General features: G+C 41.8%; 1 protein-coding gene across 41 annotated transcripts in view; it reads right to left on the bottom strand.

The window, feature by feature from the left end:
• LOC110469084 (uncharacterized) overlaps positions 1-22,462 on the bottom strand; it is a 455,123-nt gene that overhangs the window by 82,738 nt on the left and 349,923 nt on the right. For 2 of the 41 annotated variants that reach the window (XR_014953946.1, XR_014953939.1), the window contains exon 1: positions 9,878-22,462. This exon is cut by the window's right edge and continues 57,549 nt beyond it. The exons of 38 other annotated variants lie outside the window; for them this stretch is intronic. The gene's annotated coding sequence lies outside the window, so the exon portion shown is untranslated. One more of the 41 variants, XR_014953944.1, reaches the window with a different exon arrangement.

Genomic DNA, 22,462 nt, shown 5'->3' with positions numbered 1-22,462 from the left:
TCAATATACAAGTACATATAGTGGGTTAATTTCACTCAGTGCATAACTTGCCTAAGGAGAAACGTTGATCTAGATTTTTTTTTATTTAACTCCAATTTAACTGATGCTCTAATGCTGCCCTATCAGTGCATAATGCACACTCACATGAGGTTTCTAAGCAGAAACTGAAGAAAGCAGACTGAAATAATAAGAAATGCACAAGGTTCAGAGGAAACATTAATTTGTAAATAGGTAGAAATGCCAGTAATTTGTTGGGAATTGAAAACCTTCTGCATGAAACAGTGAAGCTTAGCAGCTGTGCACTGCTGTTTTATAAATCAATATTACATCTGAAGGAGGTGTTTGAATGCTTGTATCATTGTGGTTTGAGTCAAACAAAGTTCTGTGATAAGAAATGATCAAACAAAACAAACAAAATCCCTTCCCCTGTCTCACTGGATACATTCCAAACAGAATTCCACAAGAGGGATAGAACATTGAAATCATCCACTTTTTTATAATTGCCTAAACCCCTCAGTCACAGAAAGATGATTGGATTGGTGATGGACTATTGTATTCTCAAAGACATGGCTCATGCCAACAGAGAGCTCCTGTGGAACGATAACGGCACCAGCATTTTCCCTGTGACCTGTGGTGGGCTGCAAAGCCCACCCCAGCCAAAATGCCGTGCTCCAGAGTGAGCATCACTGGGGCTTGGGGCTCCAGCCTCTCCTTCCACCTCCACAACTAATTCCTTCAGTGCCATGAGCAACCTCTTATCCTCACTGCTGCACTTGCTGCTGCTAAATACAGAGTATAACGCACAGCCAGCGAGTGAGAAGAGCTCATGCTTCGGCCAAGCCTAGCCGAGGAAAAATGTGCCAGCACAGCCCGGCAGGTACAGCTTGATTTGCAGATTTGCCTAGTGTCAACACAGCCTGCACCTGCAAACTGACCCTTTTTCTTGCCATCTTCCAATTCTCCCACAGAAAATGAAGCAGAATCCCAGCAATGTTAATGATTTTTTCAATCAGATGTGATCTAAAATGCTGCGTGCCCCCATGACTGACATTGCTTCCTTTCCTCAAAGGCTGTAAGTAATCATGAAATGTTCCGAAGGCACAAAGGAGCTGCCTCCCCTTGCCTTGTTTTTATCTTTATAAACCATTTCCTTAATTTAGGCTGTGGCTTTAAAAAAAAACCCTCAGCATCACAAAGCTATGTCTTTGGGGCTGTAATACTTGCAGAGAATGGGCAAAGAGACAGCATTTCTCAAAACCCATTAAGCCCAGTTTCGGGAGCCTCGGGAAAGAGAGGGAGTTGGGAGAGCGGTGTCTGCAAAGCAATATCCTGGGAGACATCTGCTGGCCACGCCGAGCTCCGGTCCCCCACTGCAGGCACTGAGATCGGGGCTCGGGACTTCGGGAACCAAGGGGCAATTCGGTGGTCACACAAATCGTAACTATACAGGACATAAGGATCAATCAACAGCCCTGCCTTTGGGCTCCATAAAGGATTTAGCAACATCCCTATTGTCTGACCGATTGCGAAAGGAAGCAAATCCATCCCTGCGACTGCAGGGAAGTGGAGAGGAGGGACAGCTGAGCAGCAGCCCACTCCAAGCCCGTGGGCACCACTCCAGCCCAGTGACCAGGGACACTTCCCTGCCGCTGCTGGATAAACACACTCCAAACTTGGCACTGGCATCCCCCAGCCGCCTCTGTGCCCCTCGTGAGGTTCCAGGCAGATAAAGCAGGACACAAAGCTGGGCGGCACAGGGAGCACCAGGGACAAGGCAGAGCCTGGCCAGCCTTCACATGGCTGCTGCCGGGGGGATTTTTAATCACAGGCTTGCATCGAAAAGCCCCATTTGTAAACACCCAGCTATCATATTGCAGAAGGTTGTCAGATTACAGAATCTTATAATCAAGTTTGAGGTGGGAAAAGAAGAGGAGGAGATGGAGGAGGAGGGTATTTTTGTTCCTGTCCTTCATTTCCTGATAAGGAGACACTTTTGATCCAAGAGATTTTTTCTTTCTTCTTTCTTCCTTTGTTGTTGTTGTTGTTGTTGTTGTTGTTTTTAATTTGGTAGCATAAATTCATTTCACAAGATGCAGGTGTTTGAAAAATTTAAGAAGTTCTGTGGTTTTGTATTCCTGGGCTCATTGATGACAGAGCCTACGCGTGATGACATGGTGAGCTGAAGCAATGATTAAAAGGCTATTGCATATGCTCTTCCCAGCTGAGTTGTTGTTCTCCTTGTTGTTTTTAGAGCACAGAGAAAGTGTCTGCACCAGCTGCTAATAAGCTCTTTAGCGACTCTGACATCATGATCTGATCACCCCAGAAGTGCAGAGTGGGAGCTGAAGAACTTGGTCTCAGCAATTTGACAAAAACATCCCCAACATATTTCAGCTACTGTAGAAAGTTTGTGACACTGAAAGGAGTGAAAATGTGTGTATAAGATTGAATAGGAACATGGGGCTCGTGTTTGTGTGCACATGAGATTTAAAGGCATGGGCAGAGGAGGGCCATGTGTGTTTTCAAAGGCATAAACGGGAATTAGACACACAATTTCCAGTGACAGAACTATCCCTCGTGCCTTTGAAATTCTCCCCCTTTATTTACTTTACCTTGGTAAAATCAGGGCTGATAACCTAGTTTAAAAGGGATTGGAGGCTGCTTTGGGATTCTAATTGAGAGGAACAAGACGAAACCACCCTAAGATACATTTCATAATGTCCCAAAAAATCAGCTTTTAACACCATGTGCTCGGAACTTCAGATCAAGGGCACTCTAAAAGTACCACTTGACCTGACAGGGGCCAGTTCAGGAATTTCCACTGGAGGGCAGAACTAACTGTTATCCCTTGCTGGGCAGTCAGATCTGAAGGTCTAACCCGTGGTATTCTCCCAGCTAAACCCAACCTGCGCTGTGTCAGAGGAGGAGAGAGGTCTGTGCATTGAGGGCAGGTGTTCTAAAGTGGTTTTGGCTCGGATTTTGGCGAAGGTGGCATGAGCTGCTCACTTCGTGTGCTCACAGTGTCGTGCTGTCTTTGCAGGACGGCTGTGAGCAAACAGTCTGAGGATGTTTTAGCAGTGCATAGAGCTGCATATATTTGCCATAAATAGGAGTTTATTCTTTGGCAGACAAGCCAGCATTAGAGCTGCAAAAACACACAGAATATAGTAAGTGCCGGGGAAAAGAAAACCAAGCAGAGAGACAATCTGTGAAGCAAAGGAAATAAATAGAGACTGAACAGAAAGAAAAATAGAAGGATGAGGATGAAAATTAAAAAGTTAAGGTGAAAAGGAAAGAGAAAGAGAGAGGAAAAAAGAGAAGTTGGGAAAATTTGGGATTCCTCACTTGTGGGAATGGTACAAATCCATCAGTGATGCTTTGTGTAGCTCTGGACACCCCAACTGCTTCTTTACCCAACTTCTTAAAAAAGCAACTGAGTCCCAAGGCAATGGGACTGAGTACATTAATTTTTATTAATCCTCATCCATAATAACTAAAACTGACCTATTAAAATAAGTACCACTGGATATGGAGTTTTTTGCTATTTTTTTCAATGAAGAAGAAACAAAGAAAAATGTCAAACAAAAAGTTTTAAGAGGACAGCCAAGTCATGATAAGCAGCACCCATGAAGTGCAAATGTCCACTTGTGCTTAATCAAGAAGGAAACTTGACCAGTACAATGTGTGGACATCAATTGTTCGTACCCATTCCAACACATATAACAATAAATTAAAAAAAAAAATTAAAACCACAAATAAATAGGTCATATAATTCCTAATTTTTCCTGGTGTTTTTTCTGATTTTCAAAATCCCGTTTAAATGAGCAGAGATGACAGCAGCAATTTCTGCTTGAAGACAAAAATCTGAGCTCAACAACCAAAGGCCAGCAAAACTCCATTCTTTTCCTAGGCAGAGCTGAACTCAGCATTAATTAATTTAGGACACTACTTTCTGGAGCTCAGTTATTCCCTTGGGCAACAACTTTACCTCACATTAATTTACAGTTCAATGGCAATTTTATGGATACTTGAACTTTTATTACTGTCTAACCTATACAACCAGAGTTGAACAGATTTTGCTAGTAGGATAAATGATCACTTGGTTGTAAAATGAGTTATTGGAATTGCCTTTTCCATACATTACAGACAGTCTGAGGTGGCTTTCTCTGTCCCTGAGACCAGGGAGGGAGCACTGCCCCACTGCCCTAGTGCCAGCAGGACAAAGCTTGTGGCTCCCTGTGACCCACACAGAGTCTCAGTGCTCAAACACAATACTCCCTCCCTCCAGAACAATATAAAAAATTAATTAAAAGACTGAAACAACCGCCTTGTTTTATAAACTAGGCAACTTTGGGAACAGGTGGCCCCAGAGCCACACCTGAGGGCACTGGTCTGTACTGGGTGGTGCAGATGAAAAGCTGGGCTAGAAAAGCCTTTCCCAGAGCTCCTGTGACTGTTAAAAATGACTACTATGGGCAAAATTATCAGTAGCTTACTATTCTTAGCTCAGAGTATTTATCCTATGATATAGATTTTATTACAGAAAACTCCTTTAGTATGTAATAGATACAATTAAAACTGCTTTGTGCTGCTGGCTTAAAAATAGCCCTAAAATATTTACAATAAATGTGGGGAAAATTATTTTAAGATTATGGAAAAGACAAAATGCAGTGCAGGGAAAAACACCACTTTTCAAGAAAGAAAACAGTACAAAATATTAATATCACCTCAGTCAATATTTCAGTTTTAGATAAAATTCACCTTGAAATCTAGCCATCAATTTCTTAGAACAGCAGAATTGATTTTTTTTTTTAATGAAGTATTAACTTCATTTAAATCCAGTCTTTCTAAATCTGTTGCACTTCAGAAAATGTAGCTGAATGGAAAAAGGGGGTTTTTTTCAGCTTTAAATCCCATTTGGTGAGTACCTAAAATAGTGCAATCTGCACCTTGACTGAAAGAATCTGTGGTGCACATGACCTCCTTGTGGGATCCTCCAAAGGCTCCAAATATCCCCGTGGCACAGGATCACTGCTGGATGGAATGGCCTGAGATTTTCAGCTCCAAGCTTGTTTTAAGAACCTGGGAGATCCAAATGCAACAGTGAAAAGTGGGAAGGAGTTTGCACTTGAGGAGAATGGCTTTATGAAACCCTTCAAGTATTTAAGAATTAGAGCTATTAAATGCATGATCTATGACTTTTAAAGCTCTGATCTGCCTAATCTTTCTTGCATCCCTCTCCCCCAAAGACATTAATAAAGCCCAAATTAAGCCATGCCAAATCCTCATTTTCCATCTGAGTTTTATGTTTCAAAGGCTCTGCTGTTCTACCTTTGTTTTGACATACAAAACTGTCACCTCTGCTAGGAAATGTGCATATTTGGCAAGAAAAGAGGAAATAAAGGCTTCCCCTGCATTGTAAGCTGTGTGTTACAGTCTGGCAGCAATCAACAGGGGCAGATGTTAAACTCACCATCCTCTCTTGGAAACTGGTCTTTAAGTAATCAAATGCTTTTCTCTCCCCTAAGGTATCTCTAAACCAGGAGGTCCAGCATATCCATTAGCCACTTTCTCCAGAGGTGTGATATGTGATAACAAAATATCCCAAACTTAGATGGACACAAAAATCACAAAAATGAGTCCATGTCGAATCTAGACTTCACCTGAGCTGTGCAGACACATCAACACATCATCAAAGGCATTCTGGGTTTTCTCTGACTTGGGAACTACATGGAACCAAGTTCCACTTTTGCTTCCTTTCACACTCAAAGAATGACTTCTGTTTCTGAAAGCTCTTCTTTCCCCTTCCACAACTGTTATAGGTTTGATAAAACATTTTATTTCCCTTCACAACATGATTATAGTCAAGGAGTATGAAGGCCAGAGCAACATTTGACTAATCCGAATAAGATTATCAGAGAAGCACCTTAATATTTTGCAAACCCAAGTTTTTTGCCTTCCACACACATGTAGTGCCACTTCCCCACCATCACTTTTAACTATTTCAGTGGAAAAAAAAGACCATGAAATGGAGAATAGAAAGAGTTATTTCCACCTGTGCATCCCCCCCAATGCCACCTTTTGACAGGAATCATTCAGGAGCAGACACAACTCAGGAGCTGGTCCTTCCAAAGGCCTTGCAGCTGCAGCTGGATACCTGCACCCTTTATTTCCTCTCTTCCAAGCATGTTGTGTTCCCCATCCACCCCATCAGGTCTAGGACCAACTCTAAAGCCCCACCTGAGCTCTGAGGAGCTGCACTGGGGAGTGCTCACCTGCCTCTGTCCAGTCCCTAAATCAGCACTTCCCATTTCTCTTCTCCCCATTAATTAATCCACTAGAGGAAGGCATTTTATACACTGAGCTTTAGTGTCTATTATTTGATGGTAATCGATTAATTTTTAACTATCCTTCAGCCCTTTGATTTTCTATAAATAGCCTAAGCTAATAGAGACTTCTTTATACTCAGAATGCAGATCCACTGTGAGGTTATTTGAAAGAAAAGGAGTCTGGTGTAGTATGTTTGTTCAATGTGTTATTAACTCAGAAAGGAAATTGAGCTATAGTGAACTATGTAGATCTGATTCTGACAGCTGCAAACAATTCATACTGAAAATGACTCGGCCTAATTCACATTTTTAAATTATTTTCTCCTCCACTTTCTTCTGCAGATAGATAAAGGATTCAAAATGACCTTGAATTGAAACCCCTGTATTTATCTTAGTGTTTTCTTCTTTCTTAGTACTGTATCCAAACCTTCCTTACTTGGAAGTCAGCAAAATTAGGAAAAAAACCCAAAAAACAAACCACCTTCTGTCTGATGCACCTCCTCATTTTGCTTCCAATACTTCCCAGACAGTACTGTGGGCAATGTAAGTTGCTCTTCAGAAATTCAGTTTGGAGGGATGGGATATACACAAATCCTCAGTTGTAGTGGGGAACTCAGAAACATTAGTGGCCTTTTTTTTTCTTAATTTACATTTTCCCTGTTAGTTCACCCTGAGATCCCAACGGCACGATTTACTAATTAATTACTATTATTAGCTAATGGCAGTGAAAACTGAAATTACTGCCTGCCTTAAGCATAACAAAATTGACAATAAATCTGTGGTGTGTGAATCACTTCCTTAACCAAATGCCAGCAACGGTGGCTCAATGCTTTCCACAAAAACACCTGGCACACGTGGAGGCATAGCCTTCATGTTCCAGAGCAAGACAGGGGATGGCCATTTGCATTCCTGGGCATTGCCAGTACAGGGGCACCACCAGCACTGAGAGGACTTAGTGCTCTTTTTCTAACCACAAAAAGTGGATGCTGCTTCTTCAGAAATATGGGCTGGATTCGCCCCTTGTGAACAACAATAACTTACCTCCTGTCACAGCGAGTGACAATCACAGAGGTGGCTGCAGCTACTGGCACCAGTTATTTGCTAAATGTATGCAAACATTTTAGGGTTTACACCTGGGTCAGTTTTAAATGTCCAGATCCTTAAATCCTCTCCACATACCCATATGAGCGCCCTGGCTTCCAGAAGCACCGAGTGAGCCCCTTTGTGACAGATTCCAGGAGAATTGCTGTGCAGAAGAAGGTGTCCACTCTGAAAGCAGGTGTGTGGCTTTGTGTCTGCACGCTTGGGGATGTCTGTGGAACAATTATTTTCTCTCCCAATCCCAAACAGTGGGTGGTCACTGATGTTAGACTGAAATCAATAGGTAGAAAAGAGATTGTTTACAGAAGCATGACAATGATTGGGTCACTCAAGAAGGAAGCATCATTCTGAGAAGAAAACACTCAGAAGATGGCTGTAATTTAGTGCCTGGATACCAGAGTGACTGGGAACTGCATAGGCAGATTAGGCAAAAATTAAATTTGTTTAGACAGGTAAGACACAAGAATCAGATCAAAGAAATCAGCTTCAATGTAGTGCAGAGAATACTTTCCCAACCTCAAAAAGTGTACAAAAGAAAGCAAAATCAAGAAGCTGCCAGCCAAAATTACCAATGCAGTTCCATTTAACAAAAAATCAATATTACAATAAGATGCCAGTAATGAAAGAAAAACCGCAGCAGTATCTCAATAAAGATTACAAATTACAAGATTATAAATGGAGAGCTACAGTCATTTTGGACAGACAAATATGACCACAGTACAAGTGAACGCCAAATGATGGTTTAGGAAAAACGCCTGCATCTTTCAAGAAGGCCAGTGGGAGAAGCAAACATGCATCTCAGGGCAGGATTTGGCTCTAGGACTTGCACATGTGTAATTGTGGCAGTGAGATACAGAATATCACAGAAATAAAAGACCTGCTCATTAGAAACCTATCCAGACAAACCCATGGGGACATCCTGATGTAAAATCTCCATCATTTGTTATTTTCAAGAACCTGGTGCCAGTCTTGAGATGTTTTTAAGGTACCAAAACTGCGGGTTTTAATTGTCATTTCCCTTTCATCCATATAGCTCATAAGTAATTCACAACTCTTTGACAAACGCCCCAAAACCTGCCCCTAAAACAGCCAGGAGTAAGGATGACACTGCAATGATGCTGGATCCATCTCTCCAAAGAGAATAAAACAGGTAAAAGCACACAGCTTGTTCTGGAAACCAGAGGGACCACAGCTGAGGAACATTTCAGTTCACAGCCTTGCAATGAGGCAGAAATAAAGGATGGACCATAGGACTATTGGCTTGCAATCAACTGCCTTTGCCCTCAGCCTATCTCAGCTCTTGTGCAAAAGCTGATTTAAACAAGACAAATGATGAAAACAATAAAAATCCCCACCTCACTTTGATTCTGGCGCATCCCTTTCATCCAATCACTGTGTAAATAAAAGGCAAAATCTGCCCTGTAGAACTGCGACTCCTTTCTTCTTGCAGTGTCACCCAAGTCTGCATTTAAGAGATGTTTGATCACTCTTATCCTCTTTATTGTATTTAACACACAGCAATAGTTTCACAGCACAGAATATTGTCAACACATTTATTTCTCAACAGGCAAGTTGAAGAAGACCCAAACCAAACCAGATTAGAGGGTCAGAAGAGACACAAAATGGAATAATGAGAGGGAATGGTGGAAATGACTGAATTAAATATGTAGATAACAGCTCCAGAGCAAGGCAGAAAGTACAGGTGGTGCCATCAGGGCAGCACATACTGCAATGGAATGGGAGGTACGTACTAGAGCTGGGAAGAGAACAGATCACAAAGAAAATATGGATTGAGGCAAATAAACTGCAGGAAAACTAAAATCAAAATGATAGGTGAAAGAAATGCATGTATCTGCATTGTGAGGAGTCCATTGAATTGAGCAAATGATACTCCTCCTGGGGGAATGATTCATTACCATATGGAAAAGACCTAGCCTATGATAAAGGATGGGGGGAAACCACTGAATAGCAGAATCTACCTACAGAAATTGAAAAAGAACGTTCCTGTTGAATTGTGGCAGAAGTACTTCAAAATTCCGACAGGCCTGACTAATGCAGATATGGAGGGGAGGGGAAAGAAGCATGTTAAAATATCTGATATCATGCCTACTAACAAGGGTGAAGGTCAAATCAGAGAAAATTTAAAATGAGCTGAGAAACAAGCAGCATCAGCAAGAGCGGTGCCAGAACGAACAGATTTTACTCATCTCTACTTCAGGACCAAAAGAGGGGGGTGGGGGGAAGAAATATTGGAAGTCCTCCTTTCTTGGGGGCTGTGTCTCCATGCCACTGACCTACTTCTACTTGAAGCACTCTGCTTGGAAAGACTCGCTAAGGCTCGAGAAAAAGGTCTTATACCATAATATTGTGCTACAACAGTGCCCACAGTCTGGCTGCTCAGGGATTTATAAGCCAAGCTCACAAATAGACAGTAATGAGTTACTCACCAGAGGCTGTCAGCAAAGTTGCTAATTAGTACAAATGGTAGTAGATCTTGTAATACTGTCCCCTGCTTTAGTGGGAACAGTTCCAAGACCACCTAACCTGTATCTCACCAGATTAAAGACAGATTGGCTCCCTTTAGTCCAGCCTGGCATTTCTGAGGGTCTTAAAGCATGAGACAGAATCAGGGTTAGAGGAGCAAACTTAACCATGCAAACAAAGTGACTCCGTTCCTGGGGAGACGCCCCATGTGCAGAAAATAATTACTCCTCCCTCTCCTCACGGAAGAGCCAATGCACCCATGTCAACAGAAGCCCTTCAATTGAATTTTGCAAGAACTGGGCCAAGTCCCAGGGCTGTGTGTGCCAATGCTGCCATGGGGAGCAGCACACCTTGAGCTCCCCAGCCTGCAGAGCTGACAAAAACTTTCTGCTAACCAGCAGCCCTAAGTCTTCCAGTACAGATAAATCCACCAGAAGAGGCAATTAAATGGGGCACAGTTTTGATGTGCAGCCTCCAAACAGGGAAACACTTCATCTTCTCAGAATTTCACAAGACCGTGGTAACAAACTGTTAGCATATTAAAGCCACTATTAAGAAATATTATGCTAAAAGGAAAGTAAGAAGAATTATTGACTGGTTATTGCAGTTTAAATATATTTATTATTTAAGAAATGCACCAAAGTTACATTCCTGTTCCCTCTGCCAATGAATGTACAGAAAAAACAGCTCATCAAATTATAGAGTTTTTCTGGTACTACTTCCTACAAAAAGAACCAGGTTTTAAAAAGCACTGACCTGTCTGGCTATTGAAAATGTAAGATATTTTCTATTAAAATATGTCTTTCTATCAGCAGCAATATTTTCTGCTGTAAAAATCCAAGGAAATTAAAGCAGATCAAAACCATTTAATATGTATTAAGAAAACAATTTAGACAAGAGGGGTCAGTAATGAAAAGGTGAGATATCTACAACAGGAGCCAAGTTACAGAAAGGGTGAGCCATTTGTAGCCAAGTTAAACAAGACACAATGAAGGTTAACTTGGCTCTGCTGGTTTGTGTAAACCCACACATTAGGATTGTGGGGGGCTATGACAGTTTCAGTGTGACTTATTTACCTTGGCCTTTTCCTGGACTGTGTGCTGTAGGCCGGCTCAGTTTGGAGACATCACACCTTTCCACTCATTCCTCACACCTGGCCTCTTATCACACCCTAAATGTTTGCCCCAAATGGTGTATTTTGTTGAGAAAAGCAGAGGCTGATGGGAATGGCAACCAAATGTCTACCAAAATATTTTTAAGCGGCGCAGACATTTTACTAGATGAAGAAATTCCCCCCAAATGATTTATTTCCATTAGAAATCTATCTATATTGTAAAAAATGAATACAATTCAGTTCCATTCCCTTCCCAAAGCAAACAGGTGTATTTTACACAGTTATGCAGTTCTGTCCCGTGTTATCTCACAGAGACATCCTGTGGCAATTCCCTTCTACCACTTTGCGGCCCTGGCACAGCACACATGGAACCACAGAATGTCATCATGGAGAGTCCATCATCCAAGGACCTCCAAAGACATCTTTTCAGGAGTGCTGGGCACCTGCCTCCCTTCACCAGCCTGAAGAGCCCCAGCACAGACACAAAGCCTGGCTGGGGAGTCAGAGCCTGCAGTATGCCCAGAAAAAAGAGCAATGTGCTACAGTTCCTTGTAGTAACCAGGAATAACACACTTTTTCCCCCTACTCTGTTCAGTGATTTCATTGCAACTCAGGCTCCTAAATGCTTTTATGGATCCAGGCCAAGACATATTCAGTAATAGATACTGAAACAGATTATTTCATGAGCCAGTTCTGCAGGTTAATTCACATAAGTGAGAAAACAGTTCTGATTGAAGGGCGGAGTGATTTTTTAAAATTTGATTCATACAGAAGTGTTAACAGTCTTTTGCTTATACCCACAATTGCTGAACAGAATAGAATCAGTGGAAATGTTATTTCCAAGTACTGTGCTGTAAATAAAACCTCCTCTCTCTGACTCACATAGTGAGTCATTTTTGTCTGTACGTTTTTATGCCGAGGAGGGATATAACTCCAAGTATTCTCCTCGTGGAGAGCTTCTCATGTCTCAGGTTCTCTGTTGCTCTTGGGCTTTGTGGACTCTTAAAACCTCTAGCTCTAGTAATTTCCTTCTTGTTTACTGTAACCTCATCCCACTTGTTCAGCTCGCTGGCACAAGTGAAAAAAAGACCTGAAGTTATATCAGTTACAGAGTTGGCACTTGGTAGGGAATGATATAGAAAATGATAAAATAAGCAGGAAAGGCTGAATTAGAGCAGCAACACCTAGGCAAATTTACACATTGTGTGTGCAATAACTGTAGGGCATAGCCAATTATTTCAGCTGAAAATGTCTCAACGTCTCTTTTCTAAGGACCTTGCTGCTCACGCTCTTCACCAAACAATCCTCATCTGTGCTCCAAAGGCTGCCCCAGCCCATGTGTGAAGGCAAAAGAGGAAGAGAAAGGAATGGGAACTAAAGCCAGCCACATTCCCAGCATACATCTGTGAGTGTTGTCTCTATTTTTAGCCTTGTGAGAGGCCTGTGGGACAAAGTGAGATAAGACACACCTCACAGCAAGGATGGGGAGTAGGTGAGGCTGTCCTTATCTCTGCTGCCATGGCTTTTGTGCTGGCCCATCCCTCACAACACCAGCCAGGCTCCAAGCTGGAACTCAGGATGTACCTGCCCAACATGTGCCACAGGTGAACAGGTTTGGGATAATTGTTCATCCTTCAAATACCCAGAATGCTAAATGAGACAAGAATCTAATGGGGAACAATTAATTGCTGTCAGGTGCATATGAATAAACATATAACAGAGCTACATTCAGGAGATGGTCTCAATTAACAAGTTTAAAATGCCATATTTTATATATATATATATATATCCAAAACCCTCTACCCGTATTTACACCAGAGACTTGGTTTGTGGAGAGGGTACTTCCAAATCCATGTTACCCAGTATAAGGAAGAGTGATGCTAATTCCTTAATTCTGGCAGATTATGATGACCTAATTTTATTGCCTTGTATAAAATAAATGAGAGCCAGGGCAGGTTTGGAACAAGTCAACCTTGTTTGCCAAACAAATCAGTTGTTCAAAAAGATTACGGACATTAGCAGGAGATCACTGATCTGGTTACTGATTCTTGGTGAGGAAAAAAGTTAAATAGTGGTTATTAGAGGAATATCACTTGTAGCAACTCACTCGTAATACATGGGGAGGGCACGAGAATACTTTTGGCTTATACCCCGGAGTAGATCCAGCTTTCCCCAGGGCTTGCATGACAAAAGCAGTGTGTTCCAGTGGGCACAGCTCTCTACAATTCCAGCTGGTGGATCAGCTAACAGCCAAATTCGTGAGATATGCACCAATAAAGCAGCTAGCAGGTGTCGTCTTAGAATTCCTTAAGTGTTCTTAGCAAACCAGGTGCCCACAGGAAGGAGACAATTTAGGTATCAGTTATATCATTACACCTGTTTGCAAATGCTGATCCAGGCCCTCACACTGAGCACTTAGCCAATAGGAAACTAATGTACAGCAGTGACTAACTGATAATTAAAGAAACCTTTAGGAATACCATAAAATATCTGGCACAAGATTCTCTCATCCACTTAGCAGAGGCTGCTCTGCCATGCACTTATCATCCCGCTCTGCTAGTTTTCATAATAATTAAGATGGTGAATCTGTGTGAATCAGGGGTTCAGTTGCAATTTACAGAGCACTGCCTGTGTTTCATTGTTGTCTGATGGCTCCTTCTTTAGTCTGCAGAGGGGATCACTCTATTACTGTGCTTTTGACGGCTCACAGGTTGGCCCTTGCCCCTCTCTTTCATAAAGTAAGTATAATTAGATGATAATGCCCTTCTTGTCAAAACTTACTGCTTATTTAAGCCTGCAGTAATAATTTCGATTTATTAAAGATTTATTCAGATAACATTATTATTGCTGTTTATTCAAACAGACATTCTTTTTTCTTTTTTCTTCCTTTTATTTTTATTCCAAGGGAACAAAAGAGATAATTCCTGCAAACAGATGTAACAAACCTGTCAAGTTCTCAAATGGTTAAGTTAAGCATTTTACTTGGAAAGGCTGACAAATTTTCTTCACTTCAAAATATCATTAACACCAATAACACATTTGCCCAAGCCTATTTCTAAGTTGTAAAAAAAGATTGCTACAGATTAAGACCCTTGATATAATGCTATAAGCTTCTAACAATGGTATCTTTTATAGTGAAGAGCAACTGCAGACACAAATTGCCCCCTTTCCTGCACCTTTTTCACAAAAATCAATATTAAAGTAGTAGCTGCCTTAACTCTCCCATAGACTATATGAGAAAAAACCACAGCCACGCTTAGGACAGTTTAGGTCAATAAAGAATCAATACTGTGGTTGAATCTGTAGAAAGATAAAAGACTTGGAACTCACTACACTGTGCCCTATTGTTTCTCTCTATTTTGAAAAGAAACTGAAGTGCTCACTTTTTTTCCCCTTAAACCAGCAATGAATTTCGTGTTTGTGGGAAGCAAGGGAGGTCACTGGAGGCTGCATGTGGCTTCAGTGCCTGCAGACAAGGGGTCTGATCTTGTTCACCCACACCTCCCAGCCAGTTCCAGGGGAGCCCAGGGGGCAGCAAGAATGCGGCGCTGGGCCCCCGGTGGCCTGGAAACCAAAACACTGCTTCAGCTCCCATCAAGCCCAACTCATTTATTAACCGTGGAGAGACTACCCAGAGAAACTGTGCACTGCAAGGGTTCTTATCATGATTTCCAGCTCCCTGTCTATTAGGAAGAGGAGAGCTGACTTAGAGCAGAGAAAGCTCTCAGATGTGCTTGGCAATTGCCAGGCACATAGATCCTGCTCTAGGGCTGAAGGCAAGCTCACCTTCCACATCTCATGTGGTGATCAGACCAAATTTCAATTCCCCTGTGAAAAAACACAGGTTCAGAAGCAAATAAATATCTCACCAGGCACACAGGCACACACACATCTCCCTACATGTGGTTTGGATTTGTTTCCCTCTGCTTTATCCCTTTCAGTGCACTGTGCCTCCTTTATAAGCCTGAGAACTGCAACCATATACCTGTCTGGAGAGTAACTGAACATGAAAAAATATTGGTTTGTGTGGACTGGAGAGTTCAGATAAAAACAATTTATGAGCCCAAATCTTCCAAATTCTTTACCCGAAGATGCACTTTGTTATCCTACAAGGGGTAGCTTCCAGCACGTCTCAGCTTACAGCCATAGCTCCTACTTGCAAAAGCTCGGGGAAGATCTAGATAAAGCTGGAACTGCAGCTCCTCCCAAAGATTGGTGAGGATGTGGGTAGCAACAGAAAGGACAGATACAGTTTTAAATGCACTTGGCCGTTGAAAGAAATGGCAGCACTCTTAAAATGCTGGGGCTCTCAAATTCACAGGGAACACTCCCACCCTGATCCATAGTTTAGTTAGGATTAGAAAAAACAAACAGGTGTTTTTAACATTGCAGACTGAAATGTTCCTGCCTCCAAGAGGCACTGAAGAACAGTTAAAAACAGTGTCTCAGGGACTTCACATGAAGAGTAAATGAAATTCTTCTATTCAGCATTAACAGGATTTTTTTTTTGCTAAATAATTAGTTGTTATTAATAATAATTAATATTAATATTAATATTATTAGGGTAGAACTCTCCTTCATTATATTGTCTGGCTTTTTTTCTACAGCACAAGATTATCCTGACCTCCTCCTTTCCCACTGCAAATACTGGAGACATGGAAAAAGGGTAAATGCAGTAAATGCAGTAAATGCATCACCACAGCCAACTGATAAAGGAATGTCTGAGGTGCTCCCAGTACTTCACACCATGGAGAAGTCTGAGCACATCCACTCTCTGCCCCAGCCCTGGCACCATGATGGGAACGAGACAGGTGAATACACAAATAAGCAGAGTCTTAGGGTTAGAATCTCTGTGGTTTTAGCAGGGCATTGTGGAGATCCAGTGGATCCTACAACTAAAGTTGCTTTGAACATCCACCACCAGAGTAAAAAAAGAGCAACATTTATAAATCCAACCATTGTACCTCCAAGCCTTGGACTTTTTTCCTATCCAAATATGTTCTAAGTCTTTGTGCCTAAACCATGTTTTCTTTCATTATTTTGTCATCTCCTCCCACTCAGTTGCTGCTCATCTCTCTCCCTAGTCATGGCCATGGTTTTCATCCTCACTGACCATTTTCTCAGCTCCTTCTTTAGGGTCTACACTAAGCTTCTTAGGCCTCTTCCAAATTTGAGGTGAGACTCTGCCACAGCATTTCTTTGGATGGCTCTGGTGATGTCTGTCTGCATGTGTCCCAAAAAGGACTGGGAGATGAGCCGGGAGGTTAACACAGCTTGTCAGATGGGTTGGGCTCCAGAGAAATCAGACTTTGTGATGGGAGGTGGGGAAGAACAGCAGAGTGCAGTGACCTCTTTCAGTGCAATGACACAGAGTTGCAGTCACTCTGCAAAGAGCTGATGTGGGTTCAGATTTTAGGGCCCTCCAGTTGATTGTTACCCCTGCTCCGGTGGCACCTTAAACAGCCAGGGAAAGCAGCTCATTCCTTTTGTGCTGAGGCAGCTCAAGGAGCTCTCAGACACCCACCCAGCTGGGTCACTGCTCCCATTTGCTCCCAACAAGGCATGAGCCCCAATTATAGCTGAGATTTTTTTGGGTCAGACTGTGGCTTCGGTTCCAAAAAAGATCTTCCTTTCCTCAATTTGCTACTAGCCCATTTCATCAATATCACACCAGACAAATTCAGTATTTCAGCCTTGCAGCATGGATCAAACAGCAGGCTCAACAAGAGGGTAGGCTCTGAGCAATTCCTCCTCAGTTACTCTGTCCCCAGCTGAACAATGCCAGGACTAATCCTGCTCTCCCTGACTTCAGCAGCACAAGGTCAAGTGCAGTATCATTATCTCCTGGTTTGATTTACACTAAATTATAAAATCAGGGCTTTGAATTAAATAGTGTGCAAACATCAAGAACTCAACAGTTAATTTTCCCTGTATCTCCAACAAGATCTCTTACACTTCCAGTTTTCAATTAACACCACCTTTCTGAGTCAGTTCCTGAGATGCGTCTCTGTGCTCATGTGCTGGTGTACAGGGCATGCTAAAAGTCTGATCCCTATTATAACCTGGAAGACAAAAATAATTGTAGCCTTCCTTGATTTTTGTTAAAGGCAGAAACATCAAAAATTAATCTTTACACAAACAACCCAAGGGAGCATTCAGTGGGACTTTTCAATCTATTCACGATCTGTAATTCCCAGCCCCCAAAGTTTCCATGTTACAGCTTAATATCTAGGGACTCCATATGTTGAGGGAACACAGCAGAACCAAAATGAGCTGAAAAAAGAATGCATTAGATTAAAACATGGGATGAAACAGTACCCAAGGAACCCTTGTTTCATTTTCTCTACCTGGAACCATGGGACAGTGCAGCCATCTCAGTCTCATTCAAGTGTAACATTTCTTCTGAATATGACAGTGGTGGTGACCTTGTCATTAACTGATGCTGGTAGCAACACTTCAGCTTTCATAATTCAGTTAATTTTCCAGCCAGTGGTTACTGAACCCCCAATATAATTTCAGTATAATTAAACTCTATTTAAAAAAATAAATAATAATAATAATAAAAAATCAGCCCACCTTTTGATCAAATACCAGTCAATGTTTGACTTGAACTCACTAAAACAAGGAAGCTTTTGCAGTTATGGTGTAAGGAGAACTTGTCCAGAATTTTTATGGACACCAAGATGGTAGACAGTGCTGTCCTAGTGTGGCCAACCTTCCCCATGCTGTGAGCAAAAAAGTGAGGCAAGGAAAGCACTTCTTACACTTTTGAAAATCTGACCCTAATCTCTTTTTTTTTTTTTTTTCATACAAATCCTGTGCTAAGCCCACTTAAGATCCTTTCTTTCTTTTTCTCTCCCTCCACAATTGGCAATGACCACCAGAAACCTGAGAATGTTGCTTATTTCCTGGTGGATTTGTTCTCTCCTGTTTGGCAAGACAAGTCATTTTTCCCTTCCATTTTGCCACTTTGCTCTCCCAAACCACCGAGCTCTGTACACTCAGTGAACTTTGCAAAGCAGAGGCTGATCTTGCTGCCTTTCCTTCATGGCCTCCTCCAGCATCATCCATGTGCTCTCTCTGTTTCCCTGCACTCTAAGAAGAATATTTGTGGTTTCAGTAGGGGTCCTCCACAGGTGCTCAGCAGCAGCACAGTAACATGAGAATTAATCACAGAGGAAGGAAGGACAAACAGTTGCTTTAGAGGTTCCATCAAAGCTCTGCCATGTCCTTCTTCTCTCAGCTTAAAGTCTTTCAATCAAAACCAGGTTTCAGTCATTCTACCTCTCCCTCTTTCTTGAGGAAAAAAACACAAAAAAAACCAAAATAGAAGTTTGCCTGAGGAAAACCCAAGGGTCTACAAATTCAGCCCTCTGAAAGCTGCAGAATAATATAAATACTAACCCATCCCATTCCCATCCTCTTCCTGTAGTCCTGAAGCAGTTACAGAGACACCTCCAAAGGGACTCGAGATAGGTATATCCAACTGGTACAACTAAAATCTTATTTTTGCAGCAGCTCTGCACACCATGTTCCAGCTCAATGACAGTGTTTTGGGGCCAGGCTGACCCCTGTAACAAAGACATGAAAGGTGACAGAGCCGTGCCTTCAATTACACTGCTGGTAGCAGATGCACTTCAGCAACACACAGAAATTGGAGAACATGGAGCTGGGCTCAAACTAGAAGATGTGAGAGTTTCAATTAATACAATCCTGCATGATTTAAGAAAAATATTCAGGACCAGTATTTATTTAGCCTGCAGCCAAAATCCATTACTGAGAATTACTCTTAATTAGAGTTGTACGAGGTTAGGAATATCCACTCCTATCGTGATTCTTTCTCCCACCACAAGAGCTACTAAGTTTGCTGAGCCTCTGATAATTCTAGCGTGGTAAGAAAAAACACCCAGATGATAAAAGGATTACTTTAAACATGATAGTCTAACAAGTAACACATTGAAAAAAAATATTTGCTTTACTTGTCCTTATAATCTGACAGCCAGCATCTTAAAAGAGTCTCTGACTAAAATATTGCCCCCAAAACATGTTTGAGAACAAGGTTTGCCAAACACTGAACCACTCTTAAAGAAACTCTTTGACTAAGGTTTTCCTGTCATTCATTGATAATTTCTCTTCCTTGGATAAACACAATCTAGAACATTTCTTTTTTAGTGGCAGCTCTAAATCAGGACTGGATTCAAGACCCAGTGAAATTTTGGGTAGGGTAACAAGGATGTGTCCTCACCAGCAACGTGAGACAGGTATGGAGTGTGGAACTATGGAGGAATATCCAGTTGGGGAGGAACAACAATGTAGAAGCAGAAGTCGGCCTTCATCACTGACAAAATCCATGAGGCTTCAGAGGGGGTTGGAAAGACTGCCCAAAGAAACTGTTCCACAGACAGCAAGGATGGAGTAACCAAGGAATTAACATTCATCCATTTTCTGCATTAGCAAGGAAATATAATTAGCAAAGAACTGTACCAAAAGGGTTTGAGTTTGGTTCAGATGAGCTCAGGAAATACCACTATTAATTTGGGACTCTCAGACACACAAAGCATGACTTGTTTGCAGTACCTGTTTCTTACTGATTTAAATATCCCTGGTCCAGTGGCAGAACCTCATAAGAGAGAGCTAGACAGAAAGGAAAAAAAACATGGACAGGAAAGAAAGGAAAAGATTGAGTTTCCACAAACTTAAACTCCTAAGGACAGGCTGGGTTTAAGCCTAAGGGGAGCATGTGTCATTTAATCTGTTCCTAACTGCTTTGTTCACTCCTGGTGAGAGCTGAGAGCTGAGGCAAAAAATTCAGAGCTAGTGACTCCAGCATTACCAGGAGAGGAGGAAGCAGTTGAAAGTCAAACCACAACTTACCTTTTTGCACCTCCCCACCCCAATCAAACCTACAGAGGCACAATCACAGTCCAGATGTATGACTGCTGGTATTGATGCAAACTTTCTTTTAATTTCCCAGGTCTTTGGACAAATGATCTATGAAGAAGGCATATCAGTCACCTGAGGTATCACCACAAAACCCTGCAGAATTTCACATCCAAAAGGCACAAGCACCCTGCAGCATGAGGCAAAATGATCTTTATGTGAATGATTGTTTCAAACCATAGACATAAACCCTGGAGAAAATTTAAGGGGCAATAAGACTTTAAACTCAGGTAGAGCCAGGAGTCTTGAGTCTTATTAAGCAAAAACAATCAGAGTATCCACATTTTTGTAGTCCTACTGTGAAGTTCCAATAAACTTTACCCAAAAAAACTCTATAACACTCCTTACCCAGCTTCATGGAAAATGAGAAGTGATTCCAGAGGTTGGCTGACTATTTAATACCTCTTGTAGTAGTTAAAAAGGCCACTTTCTTCTTCTCTCTCACACTCTTTTTTTTTTCACTTTTACTGCAAAACCATTAAAGAAAGAACTAGTTCTAGTAATAAAAAGTAGCTATATTCCCACCAGGAGAAGGGGAATGGTGGTTCCTGTGTACCCTTGGCACCTTTGGCAGGGATACTTATAAGGAAGGTGAAGGTCGCAGGAAAGAGAACAGAGTATTTTCTGTTCAATGGAAAATGTAAACTTCCAAATGTGAAAAGGAATTTTTTTAGCAAGTTTTTATTTCCTTCTTTTACAGCCCTGACATCTCATTTCTCCACAGTGACATCATGGCTTTGAAGTAACAGTTTCCAATGCTACTAGTGCATCAGAAGCTTTACAAAGCAAATGCATTTGGTGTGTTCCTGATTTTCCAAGACATTGATAAAGACTAGGCCTGATCAGATTTTTCCTGCTCAGCCCATTTTCTGTGTGTCTACACAATCCTTTTCAAATCCTGGGAATAACACCTTTTAATAAACACCTTTGAATAAATACCTTTTAGAAATGCACAGTTGGGTTCACCCAGAGAAACTTTATTTTTCCTCTACTTCCTGCTTCCTCAACCAGTGGCATCTAGAAGGAATTCCTGCCAGGACTGCTCCCCCAGGGAAGCTGCATCCAAACCTCCTCTTATTGCATATTCAGAAGAACATGGTTTCTGAATTATGTTGTCAAACTTCAAGGCAGCTATTTGGTGTGAGCCCTGACCTTGAGTAGATTTACCCTGCTGAAATGGAGATCAGGATTTGGTGGCCTTCTGCTTTGAACAGATCTTCTTAGAGCTGGGAATTTGATGCTTGCTGATAAACAGATGCAATTGCCATTCCCAGTTTAAGAGGGAAGGAGTCAAAGCTAGACAAGAGCTCTAAAGAGGCTGATGTGCCTCTCTCATCTGTAGGGATGTGACTGTCTGGCAGAGCACTCTGGGGGAGCAACTTTCACCACAGTGCAGAGCTACAAGCCATCTTCCCCCTAAACTGCTGTGTCCTTCCTGAGCTGGAGCACTCACTGGACAGCAAGAGACAAAGCTGTGCATTTTCCAGCATGGGCAGCACAAACCTTTCAGAGGCTGCACTGTTTTCTGCATCCACATACCCCAAAAGTACATGGAATGAAAGTAATGCACTGTAATTAGCCTGCATCAAGCTAATGAGGACTGGTGGTCTTAATGGCAGTTGACATTACCATTTTCTGGAGAGTTCTTTTGTCACTGGGATTCACAGAGAAAGGGAAAATATGGAGTTTCCCTTCAAAAAGTCTCAGTGTCTCCAACAGGTAACAGCTGTTGCTGTTTTAATACAATCTCAGGGCTCATATAGATGTGACATCACACAGAACTGAGGCTTGGCCATCGATTTTACTGCCAATATGCCTTAAACTGTGGGAATTTTGTTACAAATTTGTATGTTTCATGTGTGCCAGAACAAAATCCACAACTGGAAACCTCTGCAGTTTCATCCCTTTGTAGTAATTGTGAGCCATAAATTGGTTTCATTTCAGAATTAAAACCTGTATTAATTTAAAGATGAATAGAAGTGATCAAGTCCATCAGTGTCAGAATTTATTACACATCCAAACAAAAAAAGTTTTGAAATTTGACTGGTAAGTTGACCAAGCAGGAGGAGGTGGGGATGGTTTGTATTCTAATTTCAAGCTGCAGGGCTCCCAGGTGTATTGTATAGGATTTCCTGTAATTTACAGGCAAAATAAGCAGTCTACAGGAAAATGTTTGCCACACCGTACACGAGTATTAATTACACAGCAGGACACAATGATTTCTTTGTGATAGGAAGGGATAGGATCTACAGGCAAACTATTAAAGTGAGGTGGAAACACAGACATTCTTCTGCATTTAAAAAGGGCTGTTGGATTCAGGGAAATAAAATCAGCAAGTGTCTTGTCATACTTTGTATTCCCAGACCACTGCCAGGCTGCATGGGTGTCGGGGACAGGAAATGTCTCCTTCCAAACAGGTTCTGGAATCTCGCTGTCTTGGCCATCCTACTTCTGCACTATGAGAAAAGCTTTCCCCCTTCTGTGAGAAAGGAGA

Source organism: Lonchura striata, chromosome 3 (assembly GCF_050655825.1).
Source record: "Lonchura striata isolate lonStrDom1 chromosome 3, ASM5065582v1, whole genome shotgun sequence".
NCBI classification, from domain to species: domain Eukaryota; kingdom Metazoa; phylum Chordata; class Aves; order Passeriformes; family Estrildidae; genus Lonchura; species Lonchura striata.
Note: the sequence above shows the minus strand (reverse complement) of the source record. Positions and strands in the feature narration are given on the sequence as shown.